The sequence below is a fragment of the Anomaloglossus baeobatrachus genome, chromosome 9 (assembly GCF_048569485.1).
Source record: "Anomaloglossus baeobatrachus isolate aAnoBae1 chromosome 9, aAnoBae1.hap1, whole genome shotgun sequence".
Classification (NCBI taxonomy): domain Eukaryota; kingdom Metazoa; phylum Chordata; class Amphibia; order Anura; family Aromobatidae; genus Anomaloglossus; species Anomaloglossus baeobatrachus.
In genome coordinates, this window is record NC_134361.1 from 156,030,419 (window position 1) to 156,054,326 (window position 23,908).

Here is a 23,908-nt window from a genome sequence, read left to right on the forward strand (position 1 = left end):
TTTGCAGCACGTCTGCCTGCATTGCACACTCCAACTTTTTTAAACTAAGCCATTATACTAGCAAACACTCAGTGTACCTAGTGGCATCCTAAACGTGGCTATTGTACTTTTGTCTATTCACACTACTGTAAAGATATTTGCAGCATGTCTGCCTGCATTGCACACTCCAACTCATTATAACTAAGCCATTATACTAGCAAACAGTCAGTGTACCTAGTGGCATCCTAAACGTGGCTATTGTACTTTTGTCTATTCACACTATTGTAAAGATATTTGCAGCACGTCTGCCTGCATTGCACACTCCAACTTTTTTAAACTAAGCCATTATACTAGCAAACACTCAGTGTACCTAGTGGCATCCTAAACGTGGCTATTGTACTTTTGTCTATTCACACTATTGTAAAGATATTTGCAGCACGTCTGCCTGCATTGCACACTCCAACTTTTTTAAACTAAGCCATTATACTAGCAAACACTCAGTGTACCTAGTGGCATCCTAAACGTGGCTATTGTACTTTTGTCTATTCACACTACTGTAAAGATATTTGCAGCATGTCTGCCTACATTGCACACTCCAACTCATTATAACTAAGCCATTATACTAGCAAACACTCAGTGTACCTAGTGGCATCCTAAACGTGGCTATTGTACTTTTGTCTATTCACACAATTGTAAAGATATTTGCAGCACGTCTGCCTGCATTGCACACTCCAACTTTTTTAAACTAAGCCATTATACTAGCAAACACTCAGTGTACCTAGTGGCATCCTAAACGTGGCTATTGTGCTTTTGTCTATTCACACAATTGTAAAGATATTTGCAGCACGTCTGCCTGCATTGCACACTCCAACGTTTTTAAACTAAGCCATTATACTAGCAAACACTCAGTGTACCTAGTGGCATCCTAAACGTGGCTATTGTACTTTTGTCTATTCACACTACTGTAATGATATTTGCAGCATGTCTGCCTGCATTGCACACTCCAACTCATTATAACTAAGCCATTATACTAGCAAACAGTCAGTGTACCTAGTGGCATCCTAAAAGTGGCTATTGTACTTTTGTCTATTCACACTATTGTAAAGATATTTGCAGCACGTCTGCCTGCATTGCACACTCCAACTTTTTTAAACTAAGCCATTATACTAGCAAACACTCAGTGTACCTAGTGGCATCCTAAACGTGGCTATTGTACTTTTGTCTATTCACACTATTGTAAAGATATTTGCAGCACGTCTGCCTGCATTGCACACTCCAACTTTTTTAAACTAAGCCATTATACTAGCAAACACTCAGTGTACCTAGTGGCATCCTAAACGTGGCTATTGTACTTTTGTCTATTCACACAATTGTAAAGATATTTGCAGCACGTCTGCCTGCATTGCACACTCCAACTTTTTTAAACTAAGCCATTACACTAGCAAACACTCAGTGTACCTAGTGGCATCCTAAACGTGGCTATTGTACTTTTGTCTATTCACACTACTGTAAAGATATTTGCAGCATGTCTGCCTACATTGCACACTCCAACTCATTATAACTAAGCCATTATACTAGCAAACACTCAGTGTACCTAGTGGCATCCTAAACGTGGCTATTGTACTTTTGTCTATTCACACTATTGTAAAGATATTTGCAGCACGTCTGCCTGCATTGCACACTCCAACTTTTTTAAACTAAGCCATTATACTAGCAAACACTCAGTGTACCTAGTGGCATCCTAAACGTGGCTATTGTACTTTTGTCTATTCACACTATTGTAAAGATATTTGCAGCACGTCTGCCTGCATTGCACACTCCAACTTTTTTAAACTAAGCCATTATACTAGCAAACACTCAGTGTACCTAGTGGCATCCTAAACGTGGCTATTGTACTTTTGTCTATTCACACTATTGTAAAGATATTTGCAGCACGTCTGCCTGCATTGCACACTCCAACTTTTTTAAACTAAGCCATTATACTAGCAAACACTCAGTGTACCTAGTGGCATCCTAAACGTGGCTATTGTACTTTTGTCTATTCACACTATTGTAAAGATATTTGCAGCACGTCTGCCTGCATTGCACACTCCAACTTTTTTAAACTAAGCCATTATACTAGCAAACACTCAGTGTACCTAGTGGCATCCTAAACGTGGCTATTGTACTTTTGTCTATTCACACTACTGCAAATCTATGTGCAGCACCTCTGCATGACACCCTCCTGCTCTGTTTTTAATAAGCTATAATGATAGCAAAAAATACTGCCATTTAGTGGCATCATAGAACTGGCTGTTGTATTCCATTAGTGCCCCACTGGTGACAAGCTATTTATAGCACCTCTACATGACACCCTCATGCACATTTTGCTACGCTAATGTTATAGCAAACTCATGGAATTCATTGCTGCATTTCATAATTCGGAGGGATAGAAAGTCAGGCTTCCTTTAGCTTTTCCTTCTGTTCATAGACAGCATCTCCAAGAGCAATTTCCCCTCCACGTCTAAGTGTGGAGAGGCAGCTAGTGCGCATGCGTGTGCCGATTTACCCCAGCTGCAGCCTAATTACAGTGTTTCGCCTAGTGAGTATGCTCAGCCTGACTGTGTTATTCCTGACGCTAAGTCTTCATTTCGGGATACAGCGCATACTCCCACACTAAGTGTGAAAAGCCTCTTTGCACAGGTGCTTGCATTCCGTGCCGGGTCTAAGTCCTGTTTTGTGCCTAGACACCATGCTAAAGCTGATAGTCTTTTTTCAGAGACTGTATTTCATGCTACTGAGCATGCTCAGGCACTTCCTGCATCAGAGACTAGGTCCATTAATGAACTCTTTGGCCCTGCCCCTGATGTGGGGGTCCCATATAGACGACAGGGCATCAGGTGTCCTCCCAAATGGCTTGCAGAGGCCCACCCCTATGACTTGTCCCCGCCTTATTGATGGTCAGACGATGACTGGTGAGGTGTTTGGGTCATGGCAGCCATGAGGTCATCATTGAAGTTGCGGTTCCAAATAGGACGCTAGTTATGCCACTCATGACGTGTCACTCTACTTTTGTCTCCAGGAGGTGCATTGTGGTTCACCCTGGTTTGGGGCGGACCCAGGTTATAAAAGGGGCTGGAGCCAACAAGGAGGTGCGCAGTCTTCTATTATGCTACGAAAGAGCACACCTCCATGTGTTGAACCCATTGCGGCTTTAGGCCAGAGGTAGGCAGGGATAGGGTGTCTATGCAGGCCACCACCACAGTTGGTAACGCAGAACGGTTAAGACCAGCTCCTGTCCTACCAGTCCTGCTTGTGCAGCCCAGTGGCATTAACAGGCCTGCTGCTGCTGATGCGCCTGCTGTCCACAGGTGTGCCCCTACGCACACGGTCAGCGTACTCAATGGCCCCTGTGTTGTTAACAGGGAGTTCCTGGGCTGTGTGGGCATGTGGACCCTGTGACGCTAACAGGACTCACAGTCTCCAGATCCGAATGGCGTCTAACTCGGTTCAGGCTACTATTAGTTTCATAGCCACACAGCTCTGTATCCTCCACCAAACCTTCCAGTTGCCAACCTCTCCTTTTCCAACTTGGAGCACGGTGGACACTGACTGCTGATGGGGATATATACCTTTCTCTTTCTTTTCTTATTAATTTTCGTTATATAGCGGTAACATAGTATATACCACTTTATCCAAATCTGCCAGTCCCACTGTAACAGATGGTGTTTCTTCAGCAAATGTTACAGTTGCTTAACCACCAAATCCACGGACCCAAACTTTTTTCCCCTTTCCAACACACCTGTTCCCCTTTCCACCAGCATCTGTCCTTTTTCAACTCATTTTGGTATATGACCAAAAGTGCAACTCTGCAGGGACACCGTACTCAACGCCATCTCAGCACAGCAGCCATCCCTCGGTCCCTCCGATGTGGACAAGGAAAAGACCATTTCCTCCTATCCATGACAAAGCGTTGAGATTCACTCTGTGCAGCACTGGTGTTTAGTGGAAAAGTAGATCTAAGATTGCGTACCACATTCTGCAGATACTCCTGTATACGTGCGTCCATTTCTATGGCAGGAATTAGTTTGCCAAATTTTGTCTTGTACCGGGGATCTAACAGTGTGGCAACCCAGTATTCAGGATTACTTCGAATTCATACAATCCGAGGGTCATGTAGGTAGTGCAGCAAGAAGGCGCTCATGTGTCTTGTGCATCCAGGAGGACCAAGTCCTTGGTGTGTTGGTGGCAGAGAGGTGAGAATCGTGCATCCTTCCTCTGCCCTCTCCCCACAACCTCGCACAACCGAAATGTGAGCAAGCTCTCACTCATCTGCTGAGTCTTCCATGCCCATCGCCAGTTCGTCCTCCATTTCTTCATGGGCTCCTGCACTTTCATCAACACTTTTTGCTGATACTATGCGCCCTTGTTAATCCCTCTCCCTCACCATGAATGCCGCATAGGTGCCGCTGACCATCTGGACCTCGTAGATCTTGTTATCCCTTCCGCATATGACTCCTCCTGTACTTCCTCCCCTTCCTCTTGTCCCAACACCTGACTCCGAATAATAATTACAGTGTGCTCCATCATGTAGATGACCAGAATTGTCACGCTGAGAATGACATTGCCAGTGCTAAACATCTTCGTCGACATTTGTAAACTGTGTAGCAGGGTGCATAGGTCCTTGATCTGACACCACTCCAGCAGCGTGATCTGCACCACCTCTTGATCAAGTTATCCCAGGCTATATGTCATACCGTATTTCAGCAGGGCTCTGCGGTGCTGCCACACACGCTCCAACATGTGCAGATTCCAATTCCTGCGTGTCGGAACATCGCATTTCCGGCGTTTAACTGCCAGACCCTAAGACTTCCGGAGTGATGAAAGTTGTTGAGCTGCTGTGTGCGCACGATGGAAGTGAGCACATAGCGAGCGTGCCCGCTGCACAAGGCCATGTAGGCCGGGATGGTGTTTTAAAAATTGCTGGAGAATTCGGTTCAACACGTGAGCCATACAAGGCACGTGTGTCACATTGCCCTGAAGATGGCCCGCAGCCAGGTTTGCATCATTGCCGCACACGGCTGTTAAGTCACCAACGGAGTCCGCTCCGTCAATTTGTACTCCGGTCGCCAGGTGACAACGTGTTCCTTTCATGAATAGTGCTGATGATGGGAGAGGAGTCGATGCCAGCGGCGCAGGTGGACGCAGGTTATGCTCACCCACTGGGCTGCATTACCTTGACAGATGCAGAATCTCTGGCTGAATGTAGCTGGTGGGTATCTCACAGATGAAATACCATCATTCAGCTACAACCAATGGGAAGACACCACACCCTTTTTTATGCCCATCCTGTCTGCAGACCACTGCCAGACATAGCTATGACCTCTGGTTACTTTTACCCCCAGTTCAGTTTTATGATTTTGTGTGCTTGTTACCTGACTACTTTTCCTGCTTGCTGTTTATGTACCTTGTTGGCCGATCCGCATTTCACCTCTGCTTGTTTTCTGATTAAGTCCTGGCCGTCCCATTCTGTTCCTGTTCCTCAATTAACCCCTTCACCCCCGGCCACTAAAACACCCTAATGACCGGGCCATTTTTTGCAATTCTGACCAGTGTCACTTTGACAGGTTATAACTCTGGAACGCTTCAACGGATCCTGGCGATTCTGAGATTGTTTTTTCGTGACATATTGTACTTCATGTCAGTGGTAAATTTAGGCCGATACTTTTTGCGTTTATTTGTGAAAATTTAGGAAATTGTGTGAAAATTTGGAAAATTTTGCAATTTTCAAACTTTGAAAATGTATGCCCATAAATCTGAGAGATATGTCACACAAAATAGTTACTAAATAACATTTCCCACTTGTCAACTTTACATCAGCGCAATTTTCGAAAGAATTTTTTTTTTCGTTAGGAAGTTAGAAGGGGTCAAAGTTCATCAGCAATTTCTAATTTTTCCAACAAAATTTACAAAATATTTTTTTTAGGGACCACATCACATTTGAAGTGACTTTGAGAGGCCGAGGTGACAGAAAATACCCAAAAGTGACCCCATTCTAAAAACTGCACCCCTCACACTGCTCAAAACCACATCCAAGAAGTTTATTAACCCTTTAGGTGCGTCACAGGAACCAAAGCAATGTGGAAGGAAAAAATGAAAATTTTACTTTTTAACACAAAAATGTTACTTTAGCCATAAAATTTTCATTTTTACAAGGGAGAAAAGAGAAAGTGCACCCTACAATTTATTGTGCATTTTCTCCTGAGTACGCTGATACCCCATATGGGGTAAAAATCAATTGTTTGGGCGCACGGCAGAGCTCGGAAGGGAAGGAGCGCCATTTGAATTTTTGAACACAAAATTAGCTGCACTCATTAGCGGACGCCATGTCGGGTTTGAAGACTCCCTGAGGTGCCTAAACAATGGAGCTCCCCCACAAGTGACCCCATTTTGGAAACTAGAGCCCTCAAATATTTTTCTAGATGTTTGATGAGCACTTTGAACACCTGGGGGCTTCACAGAAATTTATAACGTTGAGCCGTGAAAAGAATAAAACATTTTTTTACCACAAAACTGTTGCTTCAACTAGGTAGCTTTTTTTTCACAAGGGTATCGGGAAAAAATGCAACATAAAATGTATTGTCCATTTTCTCCTGAGTACGCAGATACCTCATATGTGGTGGAAATCAAATGTTTGGACACACGGCAGTGCTCGGAAGGCAAGGAGCGCCATTTGAATTTTTGAACGCAAAATTAGCTGCACTAATTAGCGGACGCCATGTCGGGTTTGAAGACCCCCTGAGGTGCCTAAACAATGGAGCTCCCCCACAAGTGACCCCATTTTGGAAACTAGAGCCCTCAAATATTTTTTCTAGATGTTTGGTGAGCACTTTGAACACCTGGGGGCTTCACAGAAGTTTATAGCGTTGAGCCGTGAAAAGAATAAAACATTTTTTTACCACAAAACTGTTGCTTCAACTAGGTAGCTTTTTTTTTCACAAGGGTATCGGGAAAAAATGCAACATAAAATGTATTGTCCATTTTCTCCTGAGTACGCAGATACCTCATATGTGGTGGAAAGTAATTGTTTGGGCGCATGGCGGGGCTCAGAAGAGAAGGAGCGCCATTTGACAGCAAAATTGGTTGGAATCATTAGCGGACGCCATGTCACGTTTGGAGACCCCCTATGGTGCCTAAACAGTGGAGATCCCCCACAAGTGACACCATTTTGGAAACTAGAGCCCTCAAATATTTTTTCTAGATGTTTGGTGAGCACTTTGAACACCTGGGGGCTTCACAGAAGTTTATAGCGTTGAGCCGTGAAAAGAAACATTTTTTTTTTTTACCACAAAACGGTTGCTTCAACTAGGTAGCTTTTTTTTTTCACAAAGGTAACAGGAAAAAATGCACCATAAAACGTATTGTGCAATTTCTCCTGAGTACACAGACACCTCATATGTGGTGGAAAGTAATTGTTTGAGCGCATGGCGGGGCTCAGAAGAGAAGGAGCGCCATTTGACTTTTCAAACGCACAGACGCAGTGCACTGATCGGCCGCTGCAGGACGCACGGTCGGATGCGATAAAAAAAAGCGTCGGGGGATACGTAAAAAAAAAAAGTCACGCCAAAAATTGACCATGGATGCAGATACGTTATGTGCATCCCTGATCAGCGCTTGGCGGGACGCACGGACGGATGCGATACAAAAAGCGTCGCAAATACGGAAAAAAGTCACGCCAAAAATTGAGCAGGGATGCCGATCCGTTATCTGCATCCCTAATCAGCGCTCGGCGGGACGCACGGACGGATGTGATACAAAAAGCGTCGTGAATACGGAAAAAAGTCACGCCAAAAACTGACCACGGATGCAGATCCGTTATCTGCATCCCTGATCAGCGCTCGGCGGGACGCACGGACGGATGCGATACAAAAAGCGTCGTGAATACGGAAAAAAGTCACGCCAAAAATTGACCATGGATGCCGATCCGTTATGTGCATCCCTGATCAGCGCTCGGCGGGACGCACGGACGGATGCGATACAAAAAGCGTCGGGGATACGGAAAAAAAAGTCACGCCAAAAATTGAGCAGGGTTGCCGATCCGTTATCTGCATCCCTGATCAGCGCTTGGCGGGACGCACGGACAGATGAGGTGTAAAAATGGACAGGGGATACGGGAAGGGAAAAAAAAAAGTTATACTCACAGTACCCAGAGGACTAGCAGGAGGATCACTGACCAGAAGAGCTGCAGAGGAACAGATGGCAGAGAGATGGACAGCTTTACAGGAGCAGCAGGCAGATCAGCAGAATGCCCAGGAAGGACCCAGCGATGGACGCAGATGTGATCAGGCCGGTGAAGACAGGTAAGAGGACGTCGTGGGAGAGGGGGGGGTGAGAGCAGAGGGGGGGTTGAGAGCAGAGGGGGGGAGAGCAGAGGAGGGGGAGAGCAGAGGGGGGGGGAGAGCAGAGGGGGAGACCGGAGAGGGAGCTGCAGAAGCAGAACAGAGATAATGGGGGAGGCAGTCAGATCGCGGGGGGAGCAGATCGGGATGTCGGGGGGGGGTTGGGGGGAGCAGATCGGGATGTGGGGGGGGGCAGATCGCAGGGGGGCACGGGCAGGGGCTAACACGGCAGCGCGCAGGGGCACCACGGGAGCGCGCACGGGCTGCAAAGTGAGCACAGTACTCACGTGCAGCAGCAGCGTGACCTCAGCGACGGCGGCGGCGGCAGCAGCAGCGGTGGCGTGGTACCACAAGTACCAGCCACTGCACGCTGCAGCCATGTTGGGGGAGGGCTCGCAGGCCATCACAGGCCTGAGGAGGGCGGCCACCGGCAGATCAGACCGCCCCACTGCACACTGATTGGAGCGATTGCGCGTCATAGCACGATCGCTCCAATCAGTGCTGCAGGGGCTGGGGGCGGCATGTTTGAGGTCCACCTATGATATGCTGCAGCAGCTGCGGCATTTCATAGCTGGATCTCACAGGATCGCACTAATTCGGGCATTATTTTTGCCGAAATTAGTGCGATCGATGTGGTTGGCGGTTCAGATTTGAACAGCCAATCACATCGATCGTCGATAGGGGGTGGCGATGCCGCCCCCCCTGGGCTCAAGCAAAGGTCCCCTGCTGTAAGAAACAGCAGGGGACATCATTTGAAAGCCGTTGCTATGGCCACGGCAATCAAATGAAGTTTAGGCCGTAAAATTACGTCCCTGGTCGTTAAGTCACGTTAAAATAGGACGTAATTTTACGGCCCGCGGTCGTGAAGGGGTTAATGTTTTGACCCTGCCTGACTACTATTCTCTGGAACTGCAGCCTTCCACAGGTATTAATCACCTTGGGCCCTGTGCAATTCCTAATCCCTGTATAGGGGTTAAAGGGTTTCAGGGTTCTAGGGGTCCTGCTTGGTGAGTGGCTTCCCTCTAGCCTATCATTAACAGCCCATCTGAGTGTGTGGATCAAGGAAGGCGTTACACCGTGCTCTCTGCAGAAGGCCATGTGGTCCAGGATAGTGCTTTAAAAATTGCTGGACAACCAGGTTCAACACGTGAACCACACAAGCCATGTGTGTCACATTGTCACAGCGAAGGGCCGCACCCATGTTTGCATCATTGTCGCACCCGGCCTTCCCTGGCTGCTGGTTGAGTGGAGACAACCATTGATGAAGCTCGGTATCCAGAGCTAACCGTCCACAACTTCTAAGCGGTGTGACTCACATTTCCCATACATTTCAAAGTAAAACTTTGACCGCCTGATGGCATTGAGCTCTGCTGCCAGCATAGTAAGGAGGTGTGTGGTAGTGCTTGTGCGCAGTTACAAGGAAGGGTGGCCTGACCACACAGGGTTTGCGCCAAGGTGGAGGACCCACACGAGGTTGAAGAGGCAGAAGCAGTGTATTAACTTCTACATACAGAAGAAGGATTGAAACAACTCGTGGGGACGGCAAGACTTGGACAGCAGACCCTTCTCCATCTCTCACCATAGTTTGCCAGTGCCCAGTCAGTGACATGTAATGACCCTGTCTATGCTTACTGGTCCAAGTATCTGTGTTGAAATGGACCGTGTCGCACACAGAGTTTCTCAAGGAAGTGGTGATGTTGTGTGCGACATGCTGGTGTAGCGCGGGCATGCTGTTCTTGGAGAAGCAGTGGTGATTGGGCATCTTGTACTGGATCACAGCGACAGACATAAGGTCTCTAAAATCATGTGTGTCCACTAGGCGGAAAGGCAGCATTTCGGTAGCCAACAGCTTACAGACGGATAGAGCCAACCTCTTCGCTTTGTCATGGGTCGCAGGAAGTGGCCTTTTATTTGACCACATCTGAGGGACAGAGATCTGGCTGCTGTGTGTAGACGGTGTTGAGTAGGGTGTCCATGGAAAAATGCAGGTTTGTGAGGAAAGTGCAGGCGGAGACATGATGTTGCCTTCATCCAACGTTGGTGCTATCGATGTCTGAGAGAGCTGTACACACTCACTTGTTTCCCCTTCCAAACCAACTGACGACCTACCAAGCAAACTGACTGTTGCGGTTACAGTGGTGGAAGTTGTGGGTGGAAAAACAGGTGTGACAGCTGTCCCCACAGTCCTAGAAGATGACGAGCACGCGGATGCACTGGAAGGGGCAGGTGGTGGATGGTTCGCTCCGCTAGGCCGCATTGCAGCACGGTGAGCTTCCCACCGGGCCATATGATATTTATTCATGTGACGATTCATGGAAGAAGTTGTCAAACTGCTGAGGTTTTGACCTCTACTAAGAGAACCATGACAAATTTTACAGATCACATAATTTGGGCGATCTTTTTCTATGTCAAAAAAGGACCAGGCTAGGCAAGGCTTAGAGGCCATGCGACCTGTTGATCCACCCCGAATAATGCTCAGAGGCAGAGTGGTGGCTGAGGATGCAGTTGTAGACGTGCTACCAGTGCTCCGACTCTGTCCAGGAAGGCGCAAGGTAACTTCGTCGTCGGTTGCATCCTCCTCCACCGCCTCTGTTGACCTCCTCGAGTGTCTGACTGTGGGTTGACAGTAGGTGGGATCTAGAACTTCATCATCAATTGTTGTGTTTGCACTCCCCTCCCCCTCAGAACGAGCCTCTTCTTGCCCTGACCGAATATTTAAGTTGTCATCCCAATCGGGTATCTGCGTCTCATCTTCATCAGTATGTTCCTCATTGTCTATAACCACAGGTGTTGGAAAGGCAGCATTTTGGTAGGCAACAGTTTGCAGATGCTGAAAGTCAACCTCCAAGCCATGTCATGCCCTTCTAAAAGCATGTAAAACACAGCGAGGGGACTCCAACCACAGTCTCCCTCGTTGACACTAATTGGGCCACACACACCCCACTTGACTGGCATCGGTTGACCCCCCTTTTGAAAAAGAAAAAGATGCTTTGCATGAAGCACTCTCAAAAATACGCGTGCCTTTCCCGTCCCCTGGCTGACCCAGGGGAAGAAAAGTCCTCTGAGAGCCATGACTTGTTCATCTTGGTTCTTTTAGAAACACAGCGAGGGGACTCCAACCACAGTCTCCCTCGTTGACACTAATTGGGCCACACACACCCCACTTGACTGGCATCAGTTGACCCAATTTTCAAGATGAAAAAGATGCTTTGCATGAAGCACTCTCAAAAATACGCGTGCCTTTCCCGTCCCCTGGATGACCCAGGGGAAGAAAAGTCCTCTGAGAGCCATGACTTGTTAATCTTGGTTCTTTTAGAAACACAGCGAGGGGACTCCAACCACAGTCTCCCTCGTTGACACTAATTGGGCCACACACACCCCACTTGACTGGCATCAGTTGACCCCCATTTTCAAGATGAAAAAGATGCTTTGCATGAAGCACTCTCAAAAATACGCGTGCCTTTCCCGTCCCCTGGCTGACCCAGGGGAAGAAAAGTCCTCTGAGAGCCATGACTTGTTCATCTTGGTTCTTTTAGAAACACAGCGAGGGGACTCCAACCACAGTCTCCCTCGTTGACACTAATTGGGCCACACACACCCCACTTGACTGGCATCAGTTGACCCAATTTTCAAGATGAAAAAGATGCTTTGCATGAAGCACTCTCAAAAATACGCGTGCCTTTCCCGTCCCCTGGATGACCCAGGGGAAGAAAAGTCCTCTGAGAGCCATGACTTGTTCATCTTGGTTCTTTTAGAAACACAGCGAGGGGACTCCAACCACAGTCTCCCTCGTTGACACTAATTGGGCCACACACACCCCACTTGACTGGCATCAGTTGACCCCCATTTTCAAGATGAAAAAGATGCTTTGCATGAAGCACTCTCAAAAATACGCGTGCCTTTCCCGTCCCCTGGCTGACCCAGGGGAAGAAAAGTCCTCTGAGAGCCATGACTTGTTCATCTTGGTTCTTTTAGAAACACAGCGAGGGGACTCCAACCACAGTCTCCCTCGTTGACACTAATTGGGCCACACACACCCCACTTGACTGGCATCAGTTGACCCAATTTTCAAGATGAAAAAGATGCTTTGCATGAAGCACTCTCAAAAATACGCGTGCCTTTCCCGTCCCCTGGCTGACCCAGGGGAAGAAAAGTCCTCTGAGAGCCATGACTTGTTCATCTTGGTTCTTTTAGAAACACAGCGAGGGGACTCCAACCACAGTCTCCCTCGTTGACACTAATTGGGCCACACACACCCCACTTGACTGGCATCAGTTGACCCAATTTTCAAGATGAAAAAGATGCTTTGCATGAAGCACTCTCAAAAATACGCGTGCCTTTCCCGTCCCCTGGATGACCCAGGGGAAGAAAAGTCCTCTGAGAGCCATGACTTGTTCATCTTGGTTCTTTTAGAAACACAGCGAGGGGACTCCAACCACAGTCTCCCTCGTTGACACTAATTGGGCCACACACACCCCACTTGACTGGCATCAGTTGACCCCCATTTTCAAGATGAAAAAGATGCTTTGCATGAAGCACTCTCAAAAATACGCGTGCCTTTCCCGTCCCCTGGCTGACCCAGGGGAAGAAAAGTCCTCTGAGAGCCATGACTTGTTCATCTTGGTTCTTTTAGAAACACAGCGAGGGGACTCCAACCACAGTCTCCCTCGTTGACACTAATTGGGCCACACACACCCCACTTGACTGGCATCAGTTGACCCCCATTTTCAAGATGAAAAAGATGCTTTGCATGAAGCACTCTCAAAAATACGCGTGCCTTTCCCGTCCCCTGGCTGACCCAGGGGAAGAAAAGTCCTCTGAGAGCCATGACTTGTTCATCTTGGTTCTTTTAGAAACACAGCGAGGGGACTCCAACCACAGTCTCCCTCGTTGACACTAATTGGGCCACACACACCCCACTTGACTGGCATCAGTTGACCCAATTTTCAAGATGAAAAAGATGCTTTGCATGAAGCACTCTCAAAAATACGCGTGCCTTTCCCGTCCCCTGGATGACCCAGGGGAAGAAAAGTCCTCTGAGAGCCATGACTTGTTCATCTTGGTTCTTTTAGAAACACAGCGAGGGGACTCCAACCACAGTCTCCCTCGTTGACACTAATTGGGCCACACACACCCCACTTGACTGGCATCAGTTGACCCCCATTTTCAAGATGAAAAAGATGCTTTGCATGAAGCACTCTCAAAAATACGCGTGCCTTTCCCGTCCCCTGGCTGACCCAGGGGAAGAAAAGTCCTCTGAGAGCCATGACTTGTTCATCTTGGTTCTTTTAGAAACACAGCGAGGGGACTCCAACCACAGTCTCCCTCGTTGACACCAATTGGGCCACACACACCCCACTTGACTGGCATCAGTTGACCCAATTTTCAAGATGAAAAAGATGCTTTGCATGAAGCACTCTCAAAAATACGCGTGCCTTTCCCGTCCCCTGGCTGACCCAGGTGAAGAAAAGTCCTCTGAGAGCCATGACTTGTTCATCTTGGTTCTTTTAGAAACACAGCGAGGGGACTCCAACCACAGTCTCCCTCGTTGACACTAATTGGGCCACACACACCCCACTTGACTGGCATCAGTTGACCCAATTTTCAAGATGAAAAAGATGCTTTGCATGAAGCACTCTCAAAAATACGCGTGCCTTTCCCGTCCCCTGGATAACCCAGGGGAAGAAAAGTCCTCTGAGAGCCATGACTTGTTCATCTTGGTTCTTTTAGAAACACAGCGAGGGGACTCCAACCACAGTCTCCCTCGTTGACACTAATTGGGCCACACACACCCCACTTGACTGGCATCAGTTGACCCCCATTTTCAAGATGAAAAAGATGCTTTGCATGAGGCACTCTCAAAAATACGCGTGCCTTTCCCGTCCCCTGGCTGACCCAGGGGAAGAAAAGTCCTCTGAGAGCCATGACTTGTTCATCTTGGTTCTTTTCGAAACACAGCGAGGGGACTCCAACCACAGTCTCCCTCGTTGACACTAATTGGGCCACACACACCCCACTTGACTGGCATCAGTTGACCCAATTTTCAAGATGAAAAAGATGCTTTGCATGAAGCACTCTCAAAAATACGCGTGCCTTTCCCGTCCCCTGGATGACCCAGGGGAAGAAAAGTCCTCTGAGAGCCATGTCCACATTGTCAGTGGACAGACACGTGTGCTTATCTGCCAGCAGACCCCCAGTAGCACTGAAGACAGGTTCTGAGAGAACGCTGGCTGCAGGACACGACAATATCCCCAAGGCGTACGTGGCGAGCTCAGGCAATTTATCCAGATTGGAAGCCTAAAATGAGCAGGGCTCAAGTTGCACAATAATGGAATCGATGTTTCCTTGCATATACTCATATATCTGTGTGTCCTCCTCTTTTTCCTTGTCCAGCTCTTTTGTTTTCGCATGAGTATATGTCCTTGTCACTTTCCCATGTGTTGTGAGTTGTTTGTCACCTTTTGGACACCTTTGAGGGTGTTTTCTAGGTGTTTTTCTGTGTTTGTGATTGCCTGCCATTGTTTCCTATTGGCTCGAGTTCGGTTCGTCGAACGTTCGATGAGCCGAACTCGAACGGGACCTCCGTTCGGCGAACCGACCTCGAGCCGAACCGGGACCGGTTCGCTCATCTCTACTCAGCATGCACAAGATCCAGCCTGGAGTGATCAGTCCCTCTCTCCACCTCCCTCCCTCTCTCCCCCTCTCTCCCTCTCTCGCCACCTCCCTCCCTCCCCCTCCCTCTCTCTCCTCTCTCTCCCGCCTGAGAGCGGAGGACGCTCGTAACCAAAGTAAACATCGGGTAACCAAGGTCTTAGTTACCCGATGTTTATCTTGGTTACGTGTGCAAGGAGCAGGCAGCCGGCTCCTAGCAGCTGCAGACGTTCGTAACCAAGGTAAACATCGGGTAACCATGGTCTTAGTTACCCAATGTTTATGTTGGTTACGTGTGCAGTGTGCAGGCAGCCGGCTCCTAGCAGCTGCAGACGCTCGTAACCAATGTAAATATCGGGTATCCAAGCAAGTTACCCAATGTTTACCTTGGTTACGAGCCTCCACAGCTGTTAGATGCCGGCTCCCAGTCTTTCACGTTCAGTTCCCCTCACTCCCGATCACATGACTCCAATGCCCGCCCATAAACTTAAAGTGACAGGATCCTGCAAAATAACACATGCGTTTGCATGCGTTTTTTTGCTGTAAAAGCAGGATCCGCTTTTGCAGCAAAAAAACGTTCATGACGCATGTTAAAAAAATGTAGTGTGAAAGCAGCCTTATATGTACTAGAAAACTACAAGGAACCACACCAAAGTGAGTATACTGGTAAACACTCAGTATAAATGTGGTAGACAACTTATACAGCAGAAAGCAGATATGTTGCGATACACGAGAGTTGTATTACAACCATGGCAAGGAAAAGCATAGTGTTAAATGAAACAGTATTATGACACCGAAGCCAAACCCCTTCAGCCCTCGGGCACTTTCCGTTTTTGCGCTTTTGTTTTTTGCTCCCCTTCTTCCGAGAGCCGTAACTTTTTTATTTTTCCATCAATCTTGCCATATGAGGGCTTGTTTTTTGTGGGACGAGTTGTACTTTTAAATGAAACCATAAGTGTTACCATATAGTGTACTGGAAAACGGCAAAAAAATTCCAAGTGCGGAAAAATTGCAAAAAAAGTGTGATCATACAATAGTTTTTGGGATATTTTATTCACTGTGTTCACTATATGGTAAAACTGATGTGTGGCTGTGATGCCTCAGGTTAGTGCGAGTTTTTAGACACCAAACATGAATAGGTTTACTTGTATCTAAGGGGTTAAAAAAAATTCACAAGCTTGTCCAAAAAAAGTGGCGAACGTTTGGCGCCATTTTCCAAAACCCGTAGCCTTCTCATTTTTCGGGATCTGAGGCTCAGTGACAGCTTATTTTTTGCGTCTTGACCTGACGTTTTTAACGGTACCATTTTTGCACAGATGCTACGTTTTGATCGCCTGTTATTGCATTTTGCGCAAAATTTGCGGCGACCAAAAAACGTAATTTTGGCGTTTGGATTTTTTTTGCCGCTACGCCATTTACTGATCAGATTAATTGATTTTATATTTTGATAGATCGGGCATTTATGGCGGGCGATGCCAAATGTGTGTATATTTTTTATTTTTTTAACCCTTTAATTTTGAATGGGGTGAAAGGGGGGTGATTTGAACTTTTGGTTTTTTTTATTTTTTTTACATTTTTTAAAACTTTTTTTTTTACTTTTTTTTTATTTTACTAGTCCCCCTAGGGGGCTATAGCGATCAGCAATCCGATCGCTCTGCACTATTTGCAAATCTCAGCTACAGAGCTGAGAACTGCAGATTTGGTGCTTTACTTTCAATGCCGGCTGTATTCCGGCATTGAGAGGAAGTGAGTCATGTTAGCTACAGGCGTCATCACATGACCCTGTGCTACCATGACAACCACCGAAAGTCACGTGATCATGTCACGTGACTTCCAGTGGGGGCGGGGTAAGTGACTGTCATGGCGGCGCGCATATACATATCGCTGCCAGATTTTGGCAGCGAGATGTAAGGGGTTAATGGAAACAGCTGATATGTGCGCGGAGTGCCGCCGCCTGCCCACAGCAGGGGGCGAGGATTAACAGCACACGATCCATGACGATCCATGACGTACCCAGAACGTCATGGGTCGTTAAGGGGTTAAATCTAACAGCCCATCAAAGGGAATGAAGAAATGCATGACCAGACGGTAATGACAACTGCTGTACATAATAAACTTGTTGTGCTTAGTAACCCAGGGCAGTACTTTTATCAGCTCTCCTAGGCTAAAATTGACTACCCCTGGAGACAGACCAGCTTATCGTTCCACCAGAGGCCCCATGTTGGCCCCAGAAGCCTCGGGTAAAGAGACGGACCTCATGAAGACTAAAGACAGATAGAATTGTAGTCAGGAAGGTATGGCCACTGGCATTACCAAGCCAGCTTCATCATCAGACCAACTGTGATATCTGAGGCTTCTGATACAGGATCTTATTCAAATCCAGAGATGGTGTAAAGAGATCTCTACAACCTGGGGCAGATGCATAACTAGAAATGGACTATACTCCACTAGTGCAAAATTGCCTCTATACAAGTCACTAGTGCGGACAAACCACCAATCTTAATAGTGACCAGGGGACATCCTCTAGAGCACAAAGGGTCAGTTCCAATCACAGAGATTCTTAAGGCCCCGTCACACTAAGCAACATCGCTAGCAACATCGCTGCTAACGAACAACTTTTGTGACGTTGCTAGCGATGTTGCTGTGTGTGACATCCAGCAACAACCTGGCCCCTGCTGTGAGGTCGTTGGTTGTTGCTGAATGTCCTGGGCCATTTTTTAGTTGTTGCTGTCCCGCTGTGAAGCACAGATCGCTGTGTGTGACAGCGAGACAGCAACAACTAAATGTGCAGGCAGCAGGAGCCAGCTTCTGCGGAGGCTGGTAACCAATGTAAACATCAGGTAACCAAGAAGCCCTGTCCTTGGTTACCCGATATGTACCTTTGTTACCAGCCTCCGCCGCTCTCACTGTCAGTGCCGGCTCCTGCTCTGTGCACATGTAGCTGTAGGACACATCGGGTTAATTAACCCGATGTGTGCTGTAGCTAGGAGAGCAGGGAGCCAGCGCTAAGCATTGTGCGCTGCTCCCTGCTCTGTGCACATTTAGCTGCAGCACACATCGGGTAATTAACCCGATGTGTGCTGTAGCTAGGAGAGCAGAGAGCCAGCGCTAAGCATTGTGCGCTGCTCCCTGCTCTGTGCACATTTAGCTGCAGCACACATCGGGTAATTAACCCGATGTGTGCTGTAACTAGGAGAGCAGGGAGCCAGCGCTAAGCGGTGTGCGCTGCTCCCTGCTCTCTGCACGTGTAGCTGCGTGCACTGGTAACCAAGATAAATATCGGGTTGGTTACCCGATATTTACCTTAGTTACCAAGCGCAGCATCTTCCACGTGGCGCTGGGGGCTGGTCACTGGTTGCTGGTGAGCTCACCAGCAACTCGTGTAGCGACGCTCCAGCGATCCCTGCCAGGTCAGGTTGCTGGTGGGATCGCTGGAGCGTCGCAGTGTGACATCTCACCAGCAACCTCCTAGCAACTTACCCACGATCCCCTATCGTTGTTGGGATCGCTGGTAAGTTGCTTAGTGTGACTGGACCTTTAGAGAGTGGTGAGACTCAGGATTTTATCTAGTGAGATTAGAGAGCCTATGAGGGAGACTATGCAGCTCTGACACCAGATGGTGCATTATTTGATTCATGAGAAACCTCACAGGCTATCTGATTAGAATCTGAGTGCGATTGCCATATGATGAGTCAGAAAGGGACCCTTACCCTTAATATTGGCAATTACTACAATCGGCTTCATGCAGGTATTCCCTTCCGGGAATGATAGTATGTCACATTATAGAATAAACTCTATAAACATCTCAATTTAACCATACATTATAAACAAGAGGCCAGACTTAAGCAATTAAGCACAGCTGAATGCTCCCGACTAGATATAGACTAGAATAGACCATATCCGAACCCAGATTCCCGTTCTGAAATAGTAGTGAGAATTGCTTGGCCAATCCAAGTATGGTGCTTAGCAAGCTAAGTTAAGCCCAGGTCTTAAGTAACAGTCACCCTTTCTGGAATCAAGACTAGAGACCCAAAATGTGAAGCATGCAGCTCGAGGCGCCAGGCCAGGATGCAAGGCTTAGAGGCGCAAGGCTTTAGAGGTGCAAGGCTTTAGAGGTGCAAGGCTTTAGAGGCGCAAGGCATTAGAGGCGCAAGGCATTAGAGGCACAAGGCTTTAGAGGCGCAGAGATGCAAGGCTTTAGAGGCGCACAGGTGCAAGGCTTAGACGATGCCCGGAGGCCCAAGCCCGTAGGCACGAGGTACAAGCCCGGAGGCCCGAGACCTGGAGGTCCAAGGCACAGAGGCCAGAGGTACAGAGGCCTGGAGGCATAGAGGCCCGGATGCACAGAGGCATGAGACCTGGAGGCCCAGAAGCACGAGACCCGGAGGCCCAGAGGCACGAGACCCGGAGGCATAGAGGCATGAGACCAGGAGGTACAGAGGCCAGCGGCACAAGCCGGGTGTCAGTATTCCGGGATTTCCAGCTTGCTTCTGAAGGATCTTGCCCTTTGTTAACATGGAGTTTTATGTTCTGTTGCCCTACTTCCTGTTCATCTGTTTAAAAGCCCGCCCCTAAGCTTAGTCTAGTTGCTTGATTATACTGCTTCCTGTCTACTCCTGCCCTGCTGATCTCATTTCCTGGTTGCTATTTTGGATCCTGGTGAATCACTTGACATCAGCCCTGGACTCCACCTGGTCTCATTGAGCTGTGCCCTCGCTGGTCCTGGACTCTGTCTGCCGTCTCCAGTAGGCGTTTGTGCCCGGTCCCTTCCGGTACATATCCACCCTAGGACCCGTGTTCCACATCCAGTATGGACATTTTTGGACTATAACCTGTTGCCCTTTCGTGTCCCGGCTGCTGCGCATTTAGGCCTTCTGGGGTGATCGCCAGACAGCCCCTGAATAGGGGTTCGCTCCTGGTGGCCTCCCTGGGGGAGTCCGGTGCGCGGTCCCGGGAATTCCCCATTGCTCCGAACCTGGCAGGTATTTACTGTGTTTATGTTCTACTGTGTTTATGTTCTTTCCTGTGTACATATTGTTGGTTGCATATTATAAAACTTCTTTGCACCAAGAACCCGTCTCTGGTTGTCATTGCCCTAACACAATCGAAATCCTCAATTCATACAAAAGTATTACATTATACTCAAGCCAAACTAAGAGGATTTCGCTGGGGCAATGACGGAGACACGAGTAGATCAACTTTTCTCCATGATAAACTCCTTGCAGCAGGAGATGGAGGCGGTGCAAACTAAGCTTAGAGATGTGGAGGTACAGCTGGGCCACAATCACCAGGTACTGGGTCCGGCTATTCAGGAGTTGCAAGCCAGAGTGAAGGCTCAGGAAGCCACCCCCACTACATCTGTATCAGCTGCTGGTATGCCTAGGTTACCTCCATTTCGTTTCAGTGGCGATTGAAGTCAGTTCCGTGTGTTTGTTAATCAGTGTATACTGTTTTTTGATGTACATGCTGATTATTACCGGTCTGACCGGTCAAAAGTGTTATCTATAATCATGCTGTTAACCTCACGAGCACTGGCTTGGGCTAATCCTATGACTGAGAATCGTGATACCCGTTTAGATAACCTGGATGACTTTTTAACAGCAATGGCGCAAATGTTTGATGATCCTAATCGCCGTGCTACCGCTGAATCGGCTCTGCTTTCCTTACGTCAGGGAAAGCGGTCTGTCGTCGAATACGCCACTGAGTTCAAAAGGTTAGTGGTAGACACCGACTGGGGAAATAATGCGCTATTGTCAGTGTTCAGAAAGGGTCTGTCCGGTACCATCAAGGACGAGTTAGCTCGTGCCGAATCTCCACGGGATTTTGAACTGTTTCTCCAACACTGTGTGCGTATCGATACCCGCTTGACAGAACGCAGACAGGAAAAATGGGCAGCTGTAAACCAGGTAACCAACTTTGCTTTTCCTTATAGGGAACCAGCTCACAAGACACCACGGGAGGCCGAGGCTATTCCTATGCAAGTGGACTCTCTGCAAAGGCAAGAGACCAACGAACTTCGTGAACATCGGCTCCGTGAGTGTTTGTGTTTCTATTGTGGTCAATCGGACCATTTTCTAATTGACTGCCCAAAACGTCCCAATTGCCTGAATAAGGTACTGGCAGCAGTGGCAGAGTGTGACAACACGGAGGCAGAGTCCGATGTCTCTGAAGCAAGTTTACACCTGGATGCGGTATTTCCCTCGACATTAATGTCAACTTCACCTAAGGACCCGGAAGGGAAATACACCCATTGTTTGCTTCCCATTTAGATACGGTGGGAGGGACAGTTAATTCCTACATCTGCTATGATAGACTCTGGGGCAGGGGGAAATTTCATGGACTCTTCTTTTGCCAGGAAACACGGTATCCAGACTCAACAAAGATCCTCACCGGTTACCATGGAGACGGTAGACGGTTCTCCATTAGCTTTCGGACCAGTTGATCGGGAGACAGTACCCCTTGAATGTGTGATGAAACCAGGTCAGCAGGAGACCCTTGTTTTCATGTTGATTTCTTTTCCCCATTTTCCGATAATTTTAGGAATTCCTTGCTGCGGTCTACAAATCCAGTCATCGATTGGGAGACTAAAGAAATATCCTTCCCACCCCAGAGTGGTCCGACCATTAGTCCAACTGTACCGGTTCCAGTAACACAGAATGCGGAGGGCACTGTACAGGTACCTGTTCTACCCCCGGTTTATATTGAATTGGCAGATATACAAAAAAAAAAAGCAGATCGGCTTCCCCCCGCATAGACCGTATGATTGTCCCATAGAATTACTCCCAGAGGAAGAAATCCCGTTTGGTCATGTCTACCCTTTGGCGGCCCCAGAGTTATAAGCACTAAAAGATTATATCGATGAAAACCTAGCCAAGGGATTTATTCGACCTTCTACCTCACCAGCGGGGTCACCCATCTTTTTCGTGAAGAAGAAAGAGGGGACTCTGAGACCTTGTATCGACTACGGGGAACTAAATAAGATAACCATCCGGCATCGGTATGCGTTGCCGTTGATTCCCGAACTATTGGAGAGAGTACAACAGGCCAAAATATTTACTAAATTGGATCTCCGTGGGGCATATAATGTACTCCGCATACGTCCCGGGACGAGTGGAAAACAGCGTTCAGATATTGGTATGGACATTATGAGTATCTAGTGATGCCCTTCGGACTCTGTAACGCCCCTGCGACTTTACAACACCTAGTCAACGATATTTTTAGGGATATAATGGACCAGTTCATGGTGATTTACCTGGATGATATCTTGATCTTTTCTGATTCCCTACAGGAACACCAGGAGCAAGTCAAGACAGTACTTGCCCGTCTGAGGGATAACCACCTGTATATTAAACTGGAGAAGTGCGAATTCCATTGCTCAAAGATACAATTTTTAGGATATGTCATCTCTCCTCAGGGACTGAACATGGAGTCTGGCAAGATACGGGCAATTCTAGACTGGCCGGAACCGGGAAACATCAAGGAGGTACAACGTTTTGTCGGTTTTGCTAATTTTTACAGACGCTTTATCCGCAACTTTTCAGAGATCGTCCGTCCTATCACCCTGTTAACCAAAAAGGGTTTTTGAAGAAATAGCACTGCAGGAATAGTTCTTGTTTTTAATTTTTGCATAGTTCACTGTGTGGTATTGATGATAGGAAGGATTATTCTGGGGGTTGGGGCGATTACAGCGATAGCAGATTTATATCTTTTCTGTTCTGCTTCTATTACACAGTAAAAATGCTTTTTATAATAAATCGTTTTTCTGTCACAATATTCTGAGAGCTGTTAACTTTTTGATTTTTTTTAGTGAAGAGGGCTTATTTTTTGCGTGACGAATTGGAGATTTTTTGGCCACTATTTCAGGAAACAATACATTTTTGATCGCTTTTTATTCAGATTTTTCAGATGAACAATGAATAAACATCAGTTATTTTTTGTGTGGTTCATTGTGTGTAAAAGTGATAAGACCGATTTATTCTTAGTAGTTACAGCGATACCAAACTTATATCGCTGTTTTGTTTTGCACTATTACACACTAAAATCTATATTTTACAAAAATGTATTATGTTTTTGCATCACCATATTCTGAGAGCTGTAATTTTTTTCTGAATAAGCCAAAATAGGGCTGGTTTTTCGCGGAACAGCGTGGCATTTTCTTTCTATCATTTTTAGAGTTGAGCGCGGTTCGTGGTTCTCCAGTTCGCGGTTCGAGTGATTTTGGGGGGTGTTCTAGATTGAACTAGAACTCGAGCTTTTTACTAAAGCTCGATAGCTCGAGTTACGTTCGAGAATGGTTCTAGCAGCAAAAAGCCAAGCTAATTACTAGCTGGCTTTTCGCTGTAATAGTGTAAGTCACTCTGTGACTCACACTATTATGAAATTTCAGCTTATAGTGTGTGGGGACAGTGCGTTCAGATCACTGCTGCTGGGATAATGGCGATCGCAATTTTTTTTTTTCTGTTCTTCCTTCCCTAAGCGCGCGTGTAGTGGGGCGGGCCAGCATGTCAGCCAATCCCAGACACACACACAGCTAAGTGGACTTTTTCCCAGACAAGCAAGGGCATGTGTCATAGGATGTCCATGTCACATGTCCCTGCATTATAAATATGGGCATCTGCCAGTCAGGACACCATTATCTGCCTTCTGCTTCTGGGTGACAGTCACCGCAGATGCATCGCCTTTCGCCGATCCTGCTGTGTACGCTCTACACACAGCGCTATACAGAATAGGGATAGAAGTTTCTTTCAGCCCTTTTAAGGGCTAATTACAGCTGGCTCAGCGCCATAGGTGACAGTCAGGTCCGTGGAAACAGTTTTTAACAGCTACAAATAAGAGCGTCTGTATAGCTAAGCTCAGGGACTTCCTTGCTGCATTTCACCATTAGGAGGGATAGAAAGTGA